Source organism: Struthio camelus, chromosome 3 (assembly GCF_040807025.1).
Source record: "Struthio camelus isolate bStrCam1 chromosome 3, bStrCam1.hap1, whole genome shotgun sequence".
In the NCBI taxonomy this organism is placed as follows: domain Eukaryota; kingdom Metazoa; phylum Chordata; class Aves; order Struthioniformes; family Struthionidae; genus Struthio; species Struthio camelus.
The window spans coordinates 130,658,996-130,678,054 of record NC_090944.1 but is presented as its reverse complement, the minus strand read 5'-3'; the positions used below and the strand labels follow the sequence as shown (position 1 = coordinate 130,678,054).

At 43.0% G+C, this 19,059-nt stretch overlaps 1 long non-coding RNA gene across 1 annotated transcript in view; it reads right to left on the bottom strand.

The window, feature by feature from the left end:
• Positions 1-6,502: 6,502 nt before the first annotated feature.
• LOC138066882 (uncharacterized) overlaps positions 6,503-19,059 on the bottom strand; it is a 207,109-nt gene continuing 194,552 nt past the window's right edge. The window contains exon 3 of the long non-coding RNA XR_011140506.1: positions 6,503-6,766. This is a non-coding gene — a long non-coding RNA (uncharacterized lncRNA). The remainder of the gene's footprint in view (positions 6,767-19,059) is intronic.

The window sequence follows — 19,059 nt, the reverse complement described above, 5'->3', positions numbered from 1 at the left end:
GATGAGATCTGCTGGTGGATATTGCTAGATAAAGCAGATGGGATGGAACGACTTGACTTACTCATACGTGACGGAGAGTCTAAATGAGCTCAGGATCCAGAGTGAGGCGTCACTGCATGCACGGTAAGAAGCATCTCTGCTATGTAGCAGCAGTGGTGCAAAAAGCCAAGAGAATGAGAGGTCAGCATAGTAAAGTAATACAAACCTTACTATCCCATAGGCAAATGGTAGAACCTCATCTGGAATAACATGTTAGGGTCTGCTCATTTTTTTCTTAAGATGAAGTAGATTGGAAAGAAATTAAAGACACTGAGGGGGGCATAAAGAGAGAAAGTAAAAACCAGAAGAGTGCATTTGAGAGAGAGCATGATATAGAAATTAAGCATTGTCTTTTTCCTTTTTATAGAATGATTCACCACAGGGAAAAAAATAGTATTTTTCTGAAAGAGGATTCTTTCTTTTTTCTTTTCTTTTTTCTTCTTTGTTTCTTTTCTTAGTAAAGGAAAACTCCTGTCCTTTTCTAAAATGGGGAACTCTTAACTGAATTTTGCAATCAGACCTGAGACGTGACATTCTCAATCCATGGCAGGTCACAGAAGCAAGCATGCACTGCATTTTTGGGGGATATGTTTAATTTCTATTAATTTACCCGGGATTTAAATATGCATTTAAGATTTGGGTTTTCAAGGATTTGGGCAACTAAATCTCTTAGGCGCCACAAAAAGACCCAGCAAAGTGTCCTACACTGGCCATGTGCCTGAAGAATTGTAGATTCAGCCAATAGGAAGCACCAGGCTGTGGGACTTGGGCAGACTTGAAGTGATCTCCGGGTTTAGATGATCCTGAAGAGCCAGTGGAACACAGACATCACATCTCTGTCAATAAATCCTTTACTAAATTGAAAACTCAAGTGCACTCCAGGGCAAACATGGTACCAAGGGACAGGAGCATGTCATGATATCCAGTATGTGAATCTAGCGGACAGGATTTTGGGATCTTCTGCTGTCTGCTTGATTGTAAGCTGTGACCTGGGCAGCTGCTCTAAGGTTTGACTTAACCCAAAGCTAAAATGATTAATGGAGCTCTTCGCTACCTTAGAAGAGCGCTCAGTAGACGCCTAAGCTCAGCTTTCTTCACAGAAAGCTGTCTTCCTTTAATGATATGCTGATTATAATCAAGAATGCACATGGGTTTCTACAGATAGAGCTTATGTTCGCTTTCTTTGTAAATCTTTTTTCAATTTAATATTTGGTCTCTGATCTACCTCTTCCCTATATTTTTTTAATAAGCATGTTATGGTGTTCAACCCAAGGAACTGTCAGCCTGGGTTGGAAATGCTGAGGCCTGACATTTCTAGATTAAATGTCAACCAGATGTTTGTGCACTTCCCCTACAAGGCTTTCAAGAAGCTTCCCAATTTAGTATTGTGTTTCGCTATTAGGGGAAACCCAAGTTTATACCTTACTAGTTTGGGCTGAGAGAGACTGAAAGCCTCAGGGGAGAAAAGAAATCACAGGTACTTGAGTGATAGGAAATATGATTCCAAAATGCATCTACAATATTTGGTCTCCATCTTTTTTTTGCAAGGCAGTTGCAGTCAGACTGAAAGAAATCAGCTTCCAGAAACTATTTTTATATAACACTAACATTTTCACTTAACCATTAACGTGAGGGAAATACAGAATCGTATGCTGGCCTTCCTTAATCTTCTGGGCCACATCTATGGTGCCAGAGGTGGCACTGCTTCTGACAGGGGAGAAAGGCATACAGGGAACAAACTGAAAAGACTTCCATTTCTTTTCCTAGCTCTGCTACCGTCCTGAAAGGAGACACTAAGCAAATTCCTACACAATTGAGAGCCTCAGTTATCGCATCTTCAAAACAGATGATGCCTCTTCTGTAAAGCCCTTTGAGATTTATTCACGAAAAGAAAACAAAGGAGTGAGATTATTATTGCAGCTGTAACTATCTTTTGAGCCCCTACCTGGGATGCAGTGTGGCAGCCTGTGCTTAGTCAGCTCTCTCATCATCTCTGTGTGCAACCTCGCAAAAGACAAGCTTCAGTTCCTGCTCTGTAAAATGGGATTTATAGTGGGATTTTTTTGTGTTTGTCATGTCTTGTACGCTCTTCAGGGCAAGGGACTTGCTCTTATTATGCTTTTCACATGTACTGCAAGAGGGCCTCAGGCATAGATGGGGAACTCTAGGTGCCAATGTAGTCAATAAATAAGGACATAAATAATACAGTTACAACATGTGGCTGAGAACTGGCTCCCATCCCAGAAATTCAGAGTGAACTTTCCTGTTTTTGTTGGTTTAGCTTGATCCTAGTTTCTTCGTCAAAGTAACAATTCTGTAAACTGAATTCGCAATATTGTGATAATGGAAGAAATCAATAGGTAGACCTGGATAATGCTGCTACAACCACGCCATGGCTGAGTCTGAGAGAGGCCAGGAAAGAGTCAGCTAACTGTTGCTCACAGAACAGGCTGGACCGACACCCCTTCCCAAGCCAGATCCTTCGCTTACTGCTGCATCCAAATTCCAGGATCCAAGTTTTTTGGATCCAGCCTATCTACAGAAAAAAAGGGCAGTAACACATGTGTATATATTGCAACAGTTAAGGTGTGTTGTAAAGGCCAAATTCTCATTCCCTGCATGCAGCAGGTTCCAGACAAAGTCGTTAGAAATAAGACAAAAAAATCCCCACTGGAGTAAGCAATCTGCAAGAAGTAAACACCTCCACGGCCTCCAAATCCACACTCCATGCATGCAGTGGGAGCCACACTCAGCAGCCAAGAGCTGGTTCCTACCCATGAAAATGCAGGCAGGATTTCCCGCTGAATTTCATTACCGAGAGTCAGGAGCGATTCCATTAGGCTCAGGAACGGTTTCCAGCCTGTGGAGCGGTGTAACCGAGGTGAGAATCTGACCTTGCGTGCTCATGTGGCAGGAGGCTGCGAAGTATATTGGTGAAATCCTGACTCTGCTGAAGTCTGTGGCAAAATTCCCGTTGACTGCAGGCAGGTCTGGGATTTCACACGTTACATTTTCGGATGTCAGGGCAGTAACCCAGTACCGGATTCTGTTCCAGCCTCCCAGGTCTGTTTTGAGCCACTTGTCAGGACTATGGCATTTGGCAATGATCAGTGACCCCTCCAGAGCTGCAATATGCTCCTCAGCAGGCTCACGGTATGCTGATAAGCCCAGGGGAGCATGAGGGGGGTGAGCAGGTTGAAGGACTCTCCGTAAATGTGTCACCCAAAACTGAGCGGAAAGAAAGAAATTTGAGAATTTAGAACAACTCCTATGTTATTAGGGAATGGATTACTCTGCTTGGTGGGGGGGCACTGCTGAAGTCTTTTGAAAACAAATATACTTAATCACTGCAAGGGCTTGGTGACTCATTGTCCTGCGAAAATTTCTCTTTTGACAACACAATGGCATCTGAAAAGAATAGATAGAAGAGATGCTCAGAACAAAGCAGTATTGAAGGGATTAACAAAAAGAAATGAAACCAAGGCAATTAATCTATCCACACTGTTACAGAACAATCCCATGGTACTGCCTTCGCATGAATCCCAAGGTTGGGAAAGTGCTAAAATCAGTTTATAAGCCTCTGAAAAACATACGAGCCCCATCCCTCTCCTGCTGAAGTGAAAGGGAGTGACTTCAGTGGGAGGCAATCAGATCATACAGAGTTTTAACTGTATTGTTTTGCTGTTTGTTTAAAATTAATTCTGTTAATTCTATGAAGTAAGATTTTATAAGCTATAACCATATCTACTGCGTAGGACACATTGGGAAACATCTTCTCATGGCCAGTTTTAACTGACAGTCATTCTTTGGGAAAAGTTGCCAACCGGTTCACTGGAGAATAGTACGGAGGGAAAATATACAAAATTTGGTTTTGTTCACACGATGTAGGAAAAAAGTAAAGCTACAGTGTTGCCATAAACTTCAGTGAAACTACTCTGAGTTTTGCAACAGTAAGCCAGTTCAGAATCTGACCTGTATAATATAAAGAATAAACACTTACATTAATATGATCATGTCTGAGTATTTGAAGGGAAAGGTTAACGATCAGTGCTGCTTTAACATGAATTGTATTCCCAGAGAATAGACATAGTCTAGCATTCACTAATCTATTCACTTCTTACACAAGACAATAGCAAAACTTGAATGGGCTATGAGCTGCTCTCTCACTGAAGAATTCTGACTTTGCTCAGTTCAAGAAAAAAAAGTCTTTCTCGTTACCAAAATCATAGCTATTTAAATATCACCAACTGTGCAACCACAGATGAATCTTTCCTGCTGATGCATACTTGAATGGAGATGCACTGACTGTTTCTGTTTAAAAATAATTAAAAGCCCCACCTGTAAAATCTGCCTGGTGAAGTTACATTGCTCAAAGAATTTTCTCCAAACCTGACTTCTTTTGTAGTGTTGAGGCCTGAAGTCAAAAAAGTTCTGCATGTTTATAATCAACAACTCCTAAGACCGGCTTAATTTATAATCACCCGAGTGCAAAACACACTCATGCACAGGTAAGAACACGTAGAATCAAAGTTCATCTTGTAAGGTAGGAGATGCTGGAATGCTAATATATATGACCAGAAAACACATTCCAGTGTGCTGAAATATTTGTTCAGCACACTCTTCAGGAACAATCTCTTGTTCTTCAGAACTAAAATTAATTAATTAATATTTCAGAACACGAGGGCTGTTAAATAGCACTGATACCAATTTAACAGGCTTTGACCCAGGGTTGGATATAGGTGTAAAAGTGATGGCAAGAAGTACACCACAGTTCCTTTTACCCTCAGTCTGAGCAAGCCAGAGGTGGATTCTGCTGAGTGTTGCATGTTACTTAGACAGCTGCATGTATGTGTCATTTTTTTTCCTTAGCTTCTTGTGTCAAAGCAAAACAAGCAAACAAAAAAACTCCAGAAAACAAGAAACAGCACAAATCTCACCAAACCAAATGCATCAATTCTGCCTTAATGCAATGATAAAGGCACCCAGCTAAGTGTTAACAACACAGGAAATGCAAATGCTATGGCTGAATGCACAGTTTTAACTGTTGCTTTTGGCATAAACATATCACAATGCAAGCCTTGTGCAACTGCAGTTCATCCTGGATACAGAGATGGTGCTTGTGGCTGCAAAACACAAATAAGCAACAAAATATGCCTGCATGGGAGTGACAATTAGTTTAAGGCTGCAGACAACTTGCTGTGATACTCCTGCTTTTCACTCGTGAAACATATTCCCCTTCAGCCTGAAGTTTTCCACTCTTGCTTAGTGTGGGGTGAATCTATCAAGAGGCGGGTGAGATGAAAGAAGGGAAGAGAGGAAGCACTTGAGAAAGTAATGGTTGAGCTGTTTTCAAAACTGAATTTCGTTAAAAAATTAACAAAACAAAGCCCCCACATGAGTATATCCACCAATGACATTTTTTCAGCCTTTTAAAATGAAATTAGAAGGCCAGTGGTAATTCCCAAAGGCTTGCGAGTAGGCTTGCTGCCATTTGTGTCTAGCGCAGATACCTAAATGCCCCAGCCTTGCCTGAGTGAGGGATCAGCGTGGTAGCTGTTGAGTAAACACTAGGTAACAAGTAATCTCAAGACCTCACCACCTAAGCAGACAAGAGAAAAAAAATATGTCACTGTTGTCATCTTAGCAACGGAGAAATAAAACACACAGAAGAGAAGAGCTTGTTTGAGGTAAAAGAAGGAGTTGTTGGCAGAATTAAGAGCAAAGCCCATCCCTCCTAAGTCCCTTTACATTGTCTTCACCTCAGAAGACAAACTTTTGCTTGGCAGGGAAATACACCAAAGCTTGGATCTGTGTCCCTGCAGAATCCCTCTCACTGCACTATTTGCACATGCACAGTAGAGTGCATTCCTCAGAGAAGCAACATGCGACAATATTCCTGGATTTAGCACCTAGAACTGGACAAATCTTTGAACGCACCTGCAGCATGCAATTCTATTACATCCCAGGTGTGCTAAGAGGGGTCCTTCATTCATCTACTTGAGCTTCTCAGTTACCCAGTGCTACGCAAAACCTATGCTCAGTCATTGTGAGCTGTGCCCCCTGCAGTGGCTGAGCTAAGGTCTTAGTGGAGACATGAGTATGGTCAGACTAAAAGCACTTTGTGCTATTGATTTCTTCACTGAAGTACCAACTGCTCTAAGACAGAGATTTTACAGGATTGTATGTGCAGAGGTGGTATTCCCCCTTATCCTCTATAGAGCTTTAGTAATTTGGTGCACTCTTCTACATTGCTCACGACCATCGCCCACATCTAAGCAGGGAGGCAGATACAGTGTTCCTTCCCACGACCCACAACATCAGCGAGAATTGGAGAAGCTGGCATTTATGGAAGATACAAAAATCAGGCAGATGTGTGAGAACCTGTACGTGACACGGCACATACAGGTATCATGCCTAGCTATCATGCCTTACAGAGCAGAGGCAGCAGTTGCTTGTGCTTGGCTACACTTTAGGCAAGGTTAGAAGACACGATATCAATGTTCTGCCTTACCCAAAACCTTGTGGTATCCCTACTGAGGCATAATACTTTTGAGTATCAATGTCAGCTCCACATACTGTTTTTGGTGGCAGGATAGGTCTTCTTCAGTCCCGCTCCAAATACAAAGAAAAGATATGGCTGCTCTTGTAGGTGGTCGTATCAGTAACACCAAGCTCCCAGGGGTTCCCATTGGCCATGGGTCAATAAATGTAGCTTTGATTGTGCCACCTGTAAAAGAAGATTACAATGCACATGCCTTTGCTAGTGATTTCTCAATTACTTTGAGATCAGCTGCTGAATAAACACGAAATCTCTTGGTTAGCTGCATTTGTTCTGCTGGGCTAAATTCCAGACATTTGTCCTAAAGGCACAGCAGTATAGCTGGTTGCTATGGCTTTTTCTTAAGCACTATTTAGTGTGAAGGTGAGTGCCCTGCACCTGTGATGTGTGGGTGGGTGCATGGGTGGCTCTTTGCATAGCGAGTGCAGATGTTTCTAATGAGAGCAGTGAAGGAGCCAGGGCACTGCAGGAGACTTATCTCCCTAACTATGTACTTTACTATGCACACATCTGGATTCGGGCTTTGGATCAAGCCTTGGATGTCTCAGAGAAACTCCCTTTGAAATGCTGTTTTCACATGAATACAAAAAAAAAATCTTTTAAAATGACCTCCCTTTAAAGTACTACGAAACATAAACAAGCAAACAGAATTGGCTGAAAGAGCTTATTTTGAAAGAAAAAGAATGCCATTGTGTTTCATATTTGACCAGATTTGATTTTTTTACCACTTAAAACGTGTCAGCTTTAGAATCACCTGCTTTAAAAATACTGATGATTTTTCATTCACATTTGTAGAAATAAAACTCCTTTTCCTCCCAAACTAGCTACAGATCAGCCTAAATTATATACTAAAATGCTTATATATTGAAACATACATGATCTAGCTCCCCAACAAAATTCAGTAGTTCCTTCTTAGCTCCAGAAACCTCATAACAGGCTATTGTCCACACTCCAGCCTCTCAAGATACAAAATATCCTCACAGGCTTTAACACAGTCTATGTGCACAGTAGATCACTGTACATTAGTATTTCCGGATATACTTTGTCAGTCCAACCTCTGCTTGTTTGGAGTAGAGAGTAAGCAAAATTAGATGACTAAGGCAGACACTAACATGTTCTGAACTAGGTTTAAAGTCTTTGGACAGTAAAACACTTTATTTATAGTGCAGTGGCAACTGCACATTTATTTCACAGTTCAGGCATAGTTCAATCCCAGCCATATAAATAATACTCTGACTATTATAATAGAAAAAAGTATATAGGCCTACTTATTACACAGAGCATGATAAGCCATCTTAAGGCCAGGGTAATTTATTGACTAAGCCAGAACATTTACGGGTTAATTAGCCAGAGCTACACTGATAATGAGTTTTATGGACATTGAACAAACCATGCAGATGAGTAGCCTGGCAAAACACATAATGTCACACAGCTTTGAAGAGCATTCATCCAGTACTGGTAAAATATAGCTGCAGAGCAGGGGCACTGCACTCTGAGAGGTTATTAGATCAACTTATCCTCTGAGCTGAGGCTTTGCTGGCAGTCAAAACAGCACAGGGGAGCACAATAAACCACTCCTGATCCTGCAATGAGATCTGTATGGGGAAGCTCCTGCAGCTGACCTCAGCCTCTGAAGCCTCTGGCCTTTCCTAGCAAATCTAAGACATGGCAATGTTTGTTTGAATGACAAATGACTGCCACTGAAGCGCAAAGGCACCAGCCCAACAAAGGAAGCTCAAGGCTTCTTGGCCCAAAGATATATGGGTTCCTAATTCTCACATATTTCAGTAGTAACCTAGATCCTTCTTGAGATTAAAAAACATTAAGTCATTCCCGATTTTTGGGGGGAGAATTTAGTTAAAAGACATAATTGCCTTGTTATGGTTTCCTGGTAGCTCTCAAAAGAGGAAGGCAACATCTTCTGCTGGACTGCAGGCAAGTGGTTGCTGGTGGGAGTGGGAGAAGGAGGAAGAGGACAGCAGGCATGCATTTGCTGGGGCTGCCCCTGGCACAAAGTACTCGGAGTTCAAACAGATGAGGAAGATAAGTGTGGAAGACAAAAAAAGAGCAAGATGCGGTGAAATGGGAGGAAATGCCTTTCAGTGGGTAGGGTCTAACTACACCGGGGATTCTGAGGTAGGTCCTTTCCCTGCCACGGACTTTCTACAACTCTCAGAGTCCCATGGCCACCTACAAGTTACTTATGGTCATATCTGATGAAGGTGTTTATATGTTAAGGTCTTCAGGATTACTTTCCAGCTGCCTGGCCTGCCAGATGGCATCCAGAACTGAGGATTCAGTATTCAAGCTCCCTGCCCATTGCCGGGGAAGAAAGAGGTGCTTAGCAAGGACCATTTGGAAAAACAGCTGGAGCAACTATCCTGGCATATCAGAGGCTTCAGCCCAGACCAAGCTCCTGATGGAGGATGGAGCTCTGTTGGGATGCCTGGAGGGCAACAGTCAAGTGCAGAAGTAGTGGAGCGGGTTGGTAAGCAAAGGGTGCAGGGTGATACGGGTAAGAGAGATCTCATAATCAACAAAATGGGGCTAAGGGGGGCCCACCCCAAGCATATACACACAAATAAGGATCAAGTAGGGGCAAACCTCTCATCTGTTTTTTGGGAAATCAACACAACCAGGTGTCTCTCTGAAGTGCCTGGGCCATTCACACAGCACGGGGAACAAATTGAAGGAAATAGACGTTTGCATGCACCTGTAGGGCTATGATTTCATCAGGATCACAGAGGTGTGATGAGATAGCTCACTGAGCATGAAGTCCAACTGGAGGCCAGCTACCACTGGCATATCTCAAGGGTCAATGCTGGGGCCAATACTGTTTACCAGCTTTATTAATGACCTGGATGATGCAATAGAGTGCACCCTCAGCAAGTTCACAGAAGACACAGAACTGCGAGGAGTGGCTGATACACCAGGTTGTTGTGCCACCATTCAGCGGGACCTTCACACACAGGAGAAATGGGCCAGCAAGAACCTCATGAAGTTCAACAAAGGGATGTACAAAGTCCTGCCCCTAGGCAGGAACAACTCCATGCACCTGTCCGTGCTGGGGGCCAACCACCTGGAGAGCAGCTCTGCAGAGAAGGACCTGGGGGTCCTGGTGGACAAGCCGAATATGAGCTATCAACGCGCCCCTGCGACAAAGAAGGCCAACATCATCCTATGCTGTGTTAGTAAAAGCATTGCTAGCAGGCTGGGGGAGGTGATTATTCTCCTCTACTCAGCACTGATGAGACAAATCTGAAGTGTCCATTTCTGGGCTCCCTAGTACAAGAAAGATATGGCGTACTGGAGCATGTCCAGCAAAGGGCCATGAAGATGATGGACGATGAGAGGCTGAGAGAGCTGGGACTGTTTAACCTGAAGAAGAGAGCACTCAGGGGGATCTCACCAATGTGTATAAATGCCTGATGGGGGGAAGTAAAGAAGATGAAGCCAGACTCTTCTCAGTGGTAACCAGTGAAGGCACAAGAGACTATGGGCACAAACTGGGAATTCCTTTTAAACGTAAGAAAAAGCTTTTTTACAGTGAGGGTGACCGAACACTGAAACAGATCACCCAGAGAAGTTGTGGGGTCTCCATCCACTCAAAACCCAACTGGATGCAGCCCTGGGCAACCTGCTCTAGCTGGCTCTCCTTGGAGAAGGAGGCTGGGCCAGACAATTTCCACAGGTCCCTACCAACTTCAGCGACTCAGATTTTGTGGCATTAGTTGACGGGAAACGCTGAGTGCGGAGGTGTGTGTGAACTGCTACCCCTTTCGTGCACCAAAGGTGCCTGAGTCAGAGGAGCTGGGGAGGCACCTCCATCCACTTCAGACTCAGAGCCCAGAGCCATTTCAAGAGGGTCAGCGTTTAAGGCTTGTTTTTTCCCAAGCACAGACAGATAATGGTGGGAGTGCCTGCCTTTTACATAATAACCCAGTGGTCAGAGCTCTCAGCAGTGTGTGGGGAGCTGTCTCAGGACTGCTTATATATTTTATGATAAACAATACTGGGAGAAAACAAAACAAAAAAAACTAAGATAAATAATTCTGGGAGCCAGGATCATAACCCAGGAATCTTACCTCCTGGCTGAGTGCCTTGGGTATGATGCTATGAAATCCCTTGCACCTGAGATTGCACGTACTGCTGCACTGCTGCTCAGTTTCAGGCAAAGGGGTAGTGGGTGCAAGAAAGAGAGAAACTATCACCTTCTTTCCCCTCATCCTTCCAAGGATATACTCCTCCTTGGCTCCTAGGGAGCTCCCTGGATCCCCTCTAGCTGCAGCAGGAGCTAAATGGAGGCCCTTGACTACCTTGGCCTTTGACGCTACTAAACAGGAGGCAGCTGGCGCAACTACTCTTTTTTTAAAGAAAATGGCCATGATCTAGGCTGAACCCAGTCTGCTAATTGCACCTTGAAAGCCTTCGCTGCATCAGGTCCCTCATGCAAGGATATGTTGCAACACTACATTTCTAAATCTTGGCCAAAAGCTAAGAGCTGCTTGCTGAACGTCATGGTCAAGGACAGACATGCCCAGAATTTGAGCAGCAGTAGTTTCTTGGACTTCACCTTAGTTGAAACATCTTAGTCCTTTCACTGGATTTGCCCTTATAGCTCTGTTTTTACAGATAAATTGGTGTGTCAATTTTTACAGACAAATTGGTCTATTTTATCAGTTATTATATGTGGCAGTTTTGTGCAAAAAGAAATACTTTTAAAAATCTGCTCCTTGAACTTGTCCATGCTCTGTTTTCCTATCTCTAAAATGTATAAAAGAAGTATTTTCTCCTTCACAGTGCAAAATATCCCAATCTCAGCTGAGCTGAGCATGATTCTGCTGAGAAATTCACACAGACAAGGGTAACAAGGACCACAGCACTCCTAAGGTAGATAAACTCATGCAATATATAATAAGTTATAACTTATATCTACTGAGGATGACAGCAGTGACAGAAAAAAAAGCAAGGGATCTCTTCTGAATTGGGCTTTCATGCCCAATCAGCAGGACCAGACTGATGCCTCTTTCACTCTGTTGTTTTTAATGTGTTTTGAAAGAAATGCCAATGAGTAAAAGAGCACAAGAGCAGTCCTCATAGTAAGTCTGTTTTTAGGTCCTGACATACTCAGGGAAACAGGAGCTGCCTTTCACAAAGCAGAGTTCAGTGACAGAGTTGCTGATTATGATACTCCAGCTCATGGAAGGCTGCGTCCCAGCTGACAGTGGAGAGGCGACCAGTTGCATGTGGTGGGGGACAGCCGGGGGACAGCAAGCGAGAACTGCCCTTCAGAAACAGCCTGGACAGAGCAAGCCACCACTACCCCATGGAGGGAAGAGAGCTTGCAGGTTAATGCGGTAAGTCACAACTACTGGATTCTTTGAAGTCTCTGCAACATGTCAGATTTGCTGTTTTCTTTTTTTTTTTTTTTCTTCTATTGCACTGCTTTGACTTATACCACATTTCAGAGTCAGAGCAAACAGCTCAAAGATCTCTAATCCTCTTGCTGCTGTTCCTGCTTTGTTATCTCAGTGCAGAAGGTCTGGCTTTGCAGCAGCACACTCCATGTCACACCTCAGCGTAATGATTTAGCAATAGCCTCCTCTGATTTACTGGTGTAACCAGCATTAGAAGTGGTTACTGCTCAAAAAATACTTGATAAAATACAGCACAGTCAGTAGAAATTAATTTAAAGCCACTGAAACCCACCAGGAATATTCTTGGGCTTCAAGTTAAGCACATGCTCCAAGGTCCAGGGTTTTACAGGTATTTAAGCTCAGCACTGTGTTGCCCAGATTTTCCACTGGTGTTTTTAAAGGTCTTTGAATTATAGATTGAAGGTAAATACGGTTTTCAAAAGCTCCTAAAACAAAACCTGCATTGCTCTCAGTGGGACTTAGCACCTAGATCATCAAAGAGATTTGGGTACCTCCTTCCTGCTGAATTAGGTCATGTAAATTATGAAATGAACTGACCCTGGGCATAAAAAGCTCAAAGACCCAGGCTCTTCAAGTACCTGGACCTATGTGCCTTCTGAAAATCTCACTATAAACTAGCCAAGAAAGCTGCCTTTAGGCTTAATAGCACTGGGCAGAGGAACACCCAAATACCTACGCAGCTCAGGGACTTTGGACAGGTTTTTTCCCCTGTTGTGACACTGAAGTTCATGCATCTAAAATAGCAAAGAGAAGAGGCTGGCTTTCGCCTAGACTCTCTACTCTTTGGGATGGAAATTTTAGGTCTGTGAAGGCATTTAAATGCCTGCTTTTACAGCTAACTATAGATAGGCAAGTCAGACCTAATGCCGACCTCTGCCTCTGAGTTCGCCTTCCAAATTGCCTTCATAGCCAACAAGACAAAGCTTTTTTAGGGCCTGGTTCATCTGACCTATTTTAGGATGAGCTGAACTGTTCCCTGTTTCTCTCCAAAGGCTCTAAAGGGAGCCCAGGGTGACCAGTTCAGACATGGTTCGGAGAAGCATATTCTGTAGGTGGATAAATTCAGGGGAGATAAATTCTCTATCTATCTCGTGCATGGATGCCACATCCTATTGAAATCAAGGAGACTTAGCCACCCAGACACTTTGAATATCCCACCAGTCTCTACCATTGATTTTTACACATGTAAATGCCCATTAATATACGACCCTTCATCTCTGTATGTGTCTGCATGGTATTTGGTTTATTGGGGCTCCAAATAACAGCACAATTAGGGTAGAGCTGGCTGAAATTTTTAATGCAAATACCTGTACATTAGACACTTAAGTCTATAAAATATATATATTCATGTATATATACACGTACACTTGGCAATAAAAGTCAATGAAAAATAGAAATCCAATGAAATACGGCAAGGCTATCAAAAGTCATTTTTTTCAAAATGTTCTGCTTCCTTTCAGTTTTGGAAAACTGAATACACACATGTTTTTAACAATATTACTGGGATTTTTCATGCTCTCCTCCCTCTTTTCTTCCACTAAAAGTGCAAAAAAGTTAAATGTATTCTGAAGTGTTCTGATCGTTTTTCAAGTCTTGTGTTGTTTTCCAGTCATAAAAACCTGGAAAACAGGAAAATTTTAAATGAAATATAGGAATCTGGAAATGCAGCTAAACCATGGCAATGCCGGAACTGAGTAAGGAAACTGAAATGTTTTAGTTTATAGAAACCAAAATATATAAATCTTTCATTTTAACATTTCATTTCATAAAAAAAAAAGTTTTCCTATACTTCCTTCTTAGTCTTACTGGAGATGAAAACTACTGCAGTATTAATCCCTTCCTAGATTAAGCATGCCATTGGCAAAGGAAAAATGTATGGAAATGTGTGCTATAAATGGCCTAGCATTAATTGCAGCAATTTCCCTATACCTAAAAATGGGTGTTCCAGGGCTTTATGTTGCCTTAAATTCTCTTCACCCTTTTCTTTAAATAGCTGAAGCGTGAATGTCACTTGACGTTTTTTCTTTTTCCTTTGGGGAGCATTTATACCACCCATGACCCTTTGCTCTGTCTCCCAGAAGCTGTAGTCATTTTCAGTTAAGGGTAATTGGCAGCAGAATACACTTTGTTCTGTATAGTGTTAAAAATGGGCTACTTTGTTTTGCCAACCTTCCTGAACTTCCTTTCAGTTCAATGAAGGAGTGCAACATTTGTATAAGAAAGAAATATTGTCTTCAATGGGAAATGTATTCCATGTGTGTTATAATTTATATTATGACAGATCTTTCTTAGCTTACAATATTGTTATTCACTCGGTGGAAAGAAACTTTATCAACTTCTTTCTTTCTTTTTTTTAAATGTGTTCTTTGAGGCAACCATAATTTTTATTTGCGGAAATATGTGATAAATTTGAATAATAAATTTATATTAAAACTCCCATTTGTATTCAATTTCCTTCATAAATCTGGGTAAGATGTCAGCTGAGCGGTTCATATATAAAATATTAGAACAAACATTGCCTGTCTAATTGAAAAATCTGTCTTCATCAAGGACCTGGAGCTGCGCTTAAGAATGAAAGATGGAGGCTTTATTTAATGCAGTTCTGCCCTGACTGTCATGAATGCTGTCTTTTTCTTCCCCTTCACCACCTCAGCATAAATAGCAAAGCTCTATTCCCCAACTGGTCTTAAAGGGAAAAATACAAAGATATGCAGAGAAAGGAATGGTCACTACTGTCTGTAGAGTGGTTTAACCTACTTATGTTCCCAAGCGTTAATCCTCCTGCACTTAAAGGATGGGAGTTGCAATCCCCACTGTATTGGCTGGCTCGGGTTCAAAATTTACAGCTAATGTAATAATCTTCCAAGGTCACCCCATGGGGTCATTCTTGCTATCATCAGAGGATGTAACTACAGCAGTTGGGAGAGATAAAGACGAAAGCAGAAAGGGAAATGAAAAAAGAAGGCTGGAAGGTTTTTGCAGACCAAAAAAAAAAAAAAAAGGGAAAGGAAAGAAAAAAAGCGAATGTATGTTTTCAGAACCTCTGGGATTTCCCTTGCTGATTTAAAGCTCAGAAAGTGAGTGTGAAAACCTGCCAAACTCACCAGCGTCCCCTGATCTAGCCAGGCTTTCACATGAGCAAGTACAAAGTCAGTCACGGTCTGAAACGGAGACGGGGGAATAAGTGGCCCCTGGAGCACACGAGCGCTGGAGCCAGCGGGACTCTCTGCACCGCCGTCGACGTGCGCTGGAAGGGCCCCAGCCCCAGCCCGGCTGCCCAACCCCTGGCGGCTGCTCTGCCCCTCGCCGGGTGAGGGACCTGGCACCTCCAGCTTACGGCGGGGTGAACATGGCTCAGCCACTTCACGATAACAGCGAAAAATGCCCAACTGCCTAGCCTGATAATTAATAACCTGAGGAGGTCTCTAAAGCTATTTTTGAAGTTGACACGACAAATACATGTATAAGGTTCAGCTTCTTTGCTGGACTCGGGAAGCACAGAGGTGAAGGAATGAAATGCAACACTTTTTTTATAGAGCAATCAACAAAGGAGAAATAGAGACAAAACTCCTCTTTTTTAAAACTGGAGCCTCCTGGGTACTTACTCTGGGCCTAGCAAGCACAGGAGCTTGAGGAGATGCTTAATAGTTGCAATACTATTAACTGGATACTGGATGAGCTGTATCCAGGTTTGGACTTAGACAGCAGCAGACAGGCTTGTGCAACACTTTAAAGCGAGCTGGAGCAGGGTCAGAGACACGGCCCCGGCATCTCACGCAGAGGGGAAGGGCTATCAGGGTGTTAACCTGCAGCTTTGGAGCGCTGGGTGTCTCCATCAGACACCTCCTGCATCACCCTTTTTGAAGCGCTCGGATCCTCTGAGCTGGGGTAACAGTCGCTGGGCTGCAAACCACCTACCACAGATACAAGGCCCAAGAGGAAATTCTCATGTGATCAGCACAAAAAAACGTGCTATTGTCACTTCTCATGCTATCTGTACAAGTTCCCCTGTATACCCTTGTACAAGCAAAAAGATCTGCTCTTCCAGTGGCTTCTGGGGCTTGGATTTTATGCTTTGAAAATTTACTTTGCCTCCCATTTCAGTTTTCTGTCAAATATATTTCATTTATTTTCAGCCACGATCTACTGCTAAGACCAAGAAGTCAAGGGTCTTTGCACTGACTTCAGTGCTGCTTTTTGTCAGCCATATGCAAAGGAGATGGCAAAAGATATCTGGAGGAAGACTGAGCTAAAAAGAAAAAGGAATTTCATTCATTGTCAGTAATATGGATGAATCCAGGTAGAAGGAAGAACAGAGAACTGACAAGGAGAACTGGGAAGATTTAGCATTTATAAGAAGCAAAAACAGGATTTCAGCAGTGGTCATGAGATGACTATTTTGACAAACATTAAAAGTGGACCTAAGATTGATATGTGGATCATTGCAACATATTGCTTAATATAGCCGTCACTGAAAGCAGTATCTGTTAGCTTTTCAAGGAAATTCTTGTCCCTCTATCACTAAAGAAACGGTGACATTTCAAAAGAATACAATCTGTACAGAGGACTTTCTTAAACACCTGGCCACCGTCTTTGCAACAGGAGGAGATGGCAGCAAAGCATCTATTTTAGCATTTCAAAATCTCCTTTGACAACAGGACTCATGTATTCCCTACACAGCACAAAATTCCTAATAAAGTGAACAGAAATGTTCAGTACATTAGAGACGCAGGAACAGGCCAACACCTTGCATTGATGACTTCAGCACTAATGACAAGATCTGTGTCAAGGCGACCACAGAATATCCAATGTGTCAAAAAAAGCTGTCAAAAGAGAATTTACGTCATTCTTACTGCTCTCACAGAAGTGAAATCAGTATCAGCCTGAGTTCTTGAAGTACTGAAGAATATGCCTTTTTCTATGGTAGCTGGAAATTCACCTAAGGTTTCAAGCGATCTCATTAGTCTCCTGTTGTAGGCTTGTGGCCTGAATGATTATTCATGTAGGCAGTACAGCTACAGCGGAGTTACAGCTCAACGATGCCTTTCACCTTTCAGGAGAAAACCAGGGAGGAGAAAGGTGACTTGCAGTAGAAATATTTTTTCTTCAGCCAAAAAGATAAGGAAAAAAACATTAATCCCCAAACTAATTCTCACTAAGAACCTTGCAAAACTGGAACGAATATTGTTCAACTCCGGAAAAAAAAAAAATTGCAAATTAAAATGTCGCATTTTCTGGTTTTGATGAAAAACAGAAACACTTCATGGAAAGTAAAAACTTTCTGTGATTTGCTGGCTTTGGCAGAAATGAGATAGCTTTTGATAATAATTCTTATGAATGCTGTTTTAATCAGCTTTTGCTCTCACCATCACTTTAGTAAAAACAAGGGAAGCCTTCTTCTTAAAAAATGTGTGAAGAAATAAGTCCAAAGTAAATCACCTCTCTGTTGGCGTTAGACATTAAGGGACAGTGGAGACATAAAGCCAGTGGGTTCCAGCTAAAGTCAGAGGAAAATTCTCTTTCATTGGAGACAAAATTCACCTAGCAGTAAGTATATTAACAGCAAGCGATGTGGAGTCTCACTGCGGAGGCAGCCATCCTTGCTGCATGGGTTCTTTCTTCTGCCAGCAGAGGAGCAATAGGTAGATGGTAAGTGCAAGTGGCAACAGCGCCACTAGCACCATTTCTGTGCCGTTATCGTTAATGTATGTGCACCAGGATGCTACCTGGTATCTCAGTTAGGATTGCCCTCCAGTGGTGTAAGGCAGTGAGTAGGCGGGTATGACTCCCGGATGCACCTCTAAGAAACTAAGGCCAAGCCCCAGAGTCAAACACACCAAGTGTATGGCCAAACCTCATGTCTGAGTATGCTATATGCATTCAGAAAGCAAGTGGTATTCCACTGACAGCAATCTCCTCTTCAGCCACTTTCTACCACCATAATAAACTGCTTGACTTGCAGATGGCCTTCTGCAGCCATCCACCCCCACCCGTGGGGACAGGCAGGGTAGTGGCTACATGTTGGCTGACCAGGGACAGATGAAGCCTGGCCAGGGATCTCTGCTCAGCCTCACAACCCTGGCTACCTTCCTGCCCACCGTCAGCACTTGGCTCCTCACTGTTGGCCCCAAATTCCCAAAGGACCGGTGCTCTGCCACTGCTCTCGAATTGCATGAAAGAGGTAGAGGCTTTCATGGGCAGATGCAGGATGATTTAAAAAATCTTTGGACTTCAAAGGAAGGTTAAGCTGTCTTGCAGGTACAGACAGGGTGAGGCAAGGCCCCCCTCCTCCCACAGGAGAGCAGGGCAGACAGAGAGCACCCGAGAGAGGACGGACAAGCTCAGGGAGCAAGCAGACTGCTTAAACTACTAAAGGTATCAGAGTCAAGAACAGAACCAAGCCCTCTGCTGCTCCATCGCCACCTCATTCATACCACAAGACCACGTCACCTTTTACTTGTATGCTTGGCCTCTTGAGGCCTTGCCCACTGATTAGTTCATGACCAAGGGTGAGAATTTACTGCAACAGTAAACACCAGGGATAAAAGCCTTTAACTATGCTTCAAGAATACTCTAATAGCCTAGGAGCTGATGCTAGAAATGGCTATCAACCATTTTGCTTAACCAATTAAACCTGATGTTCATATGGCATCCCAAACACGAACGATTTACCAGGCAATGTAGCACCACTGCACTTTCCAAGGAGCACGTAAGTGAGCTGTTGGGTTCTCAGATCTTACAGTTAATTACACAAGCTTTCTCTACTTCCTGTTTTAAACCAGGGGAATGCAAGAGGTTAATGCTAGCTCTGGAGGGTTACTAGCTCCGGAAGATACAGTTGCTGATGAGAGCAGTGTTAGCAGTTCACCACTCCAATATGATACTGTAATTTACGTAGTGACCTGTCTATTAACCCCGCATCACTCTCGCCGCACCAGCAGCGATTCAGGTTGAGCTGAATAACCTCTGTCATTGTCCTGGTCTGCCATGAGGTTTCTCAGCTCAATGCCGCACTTGAATGAC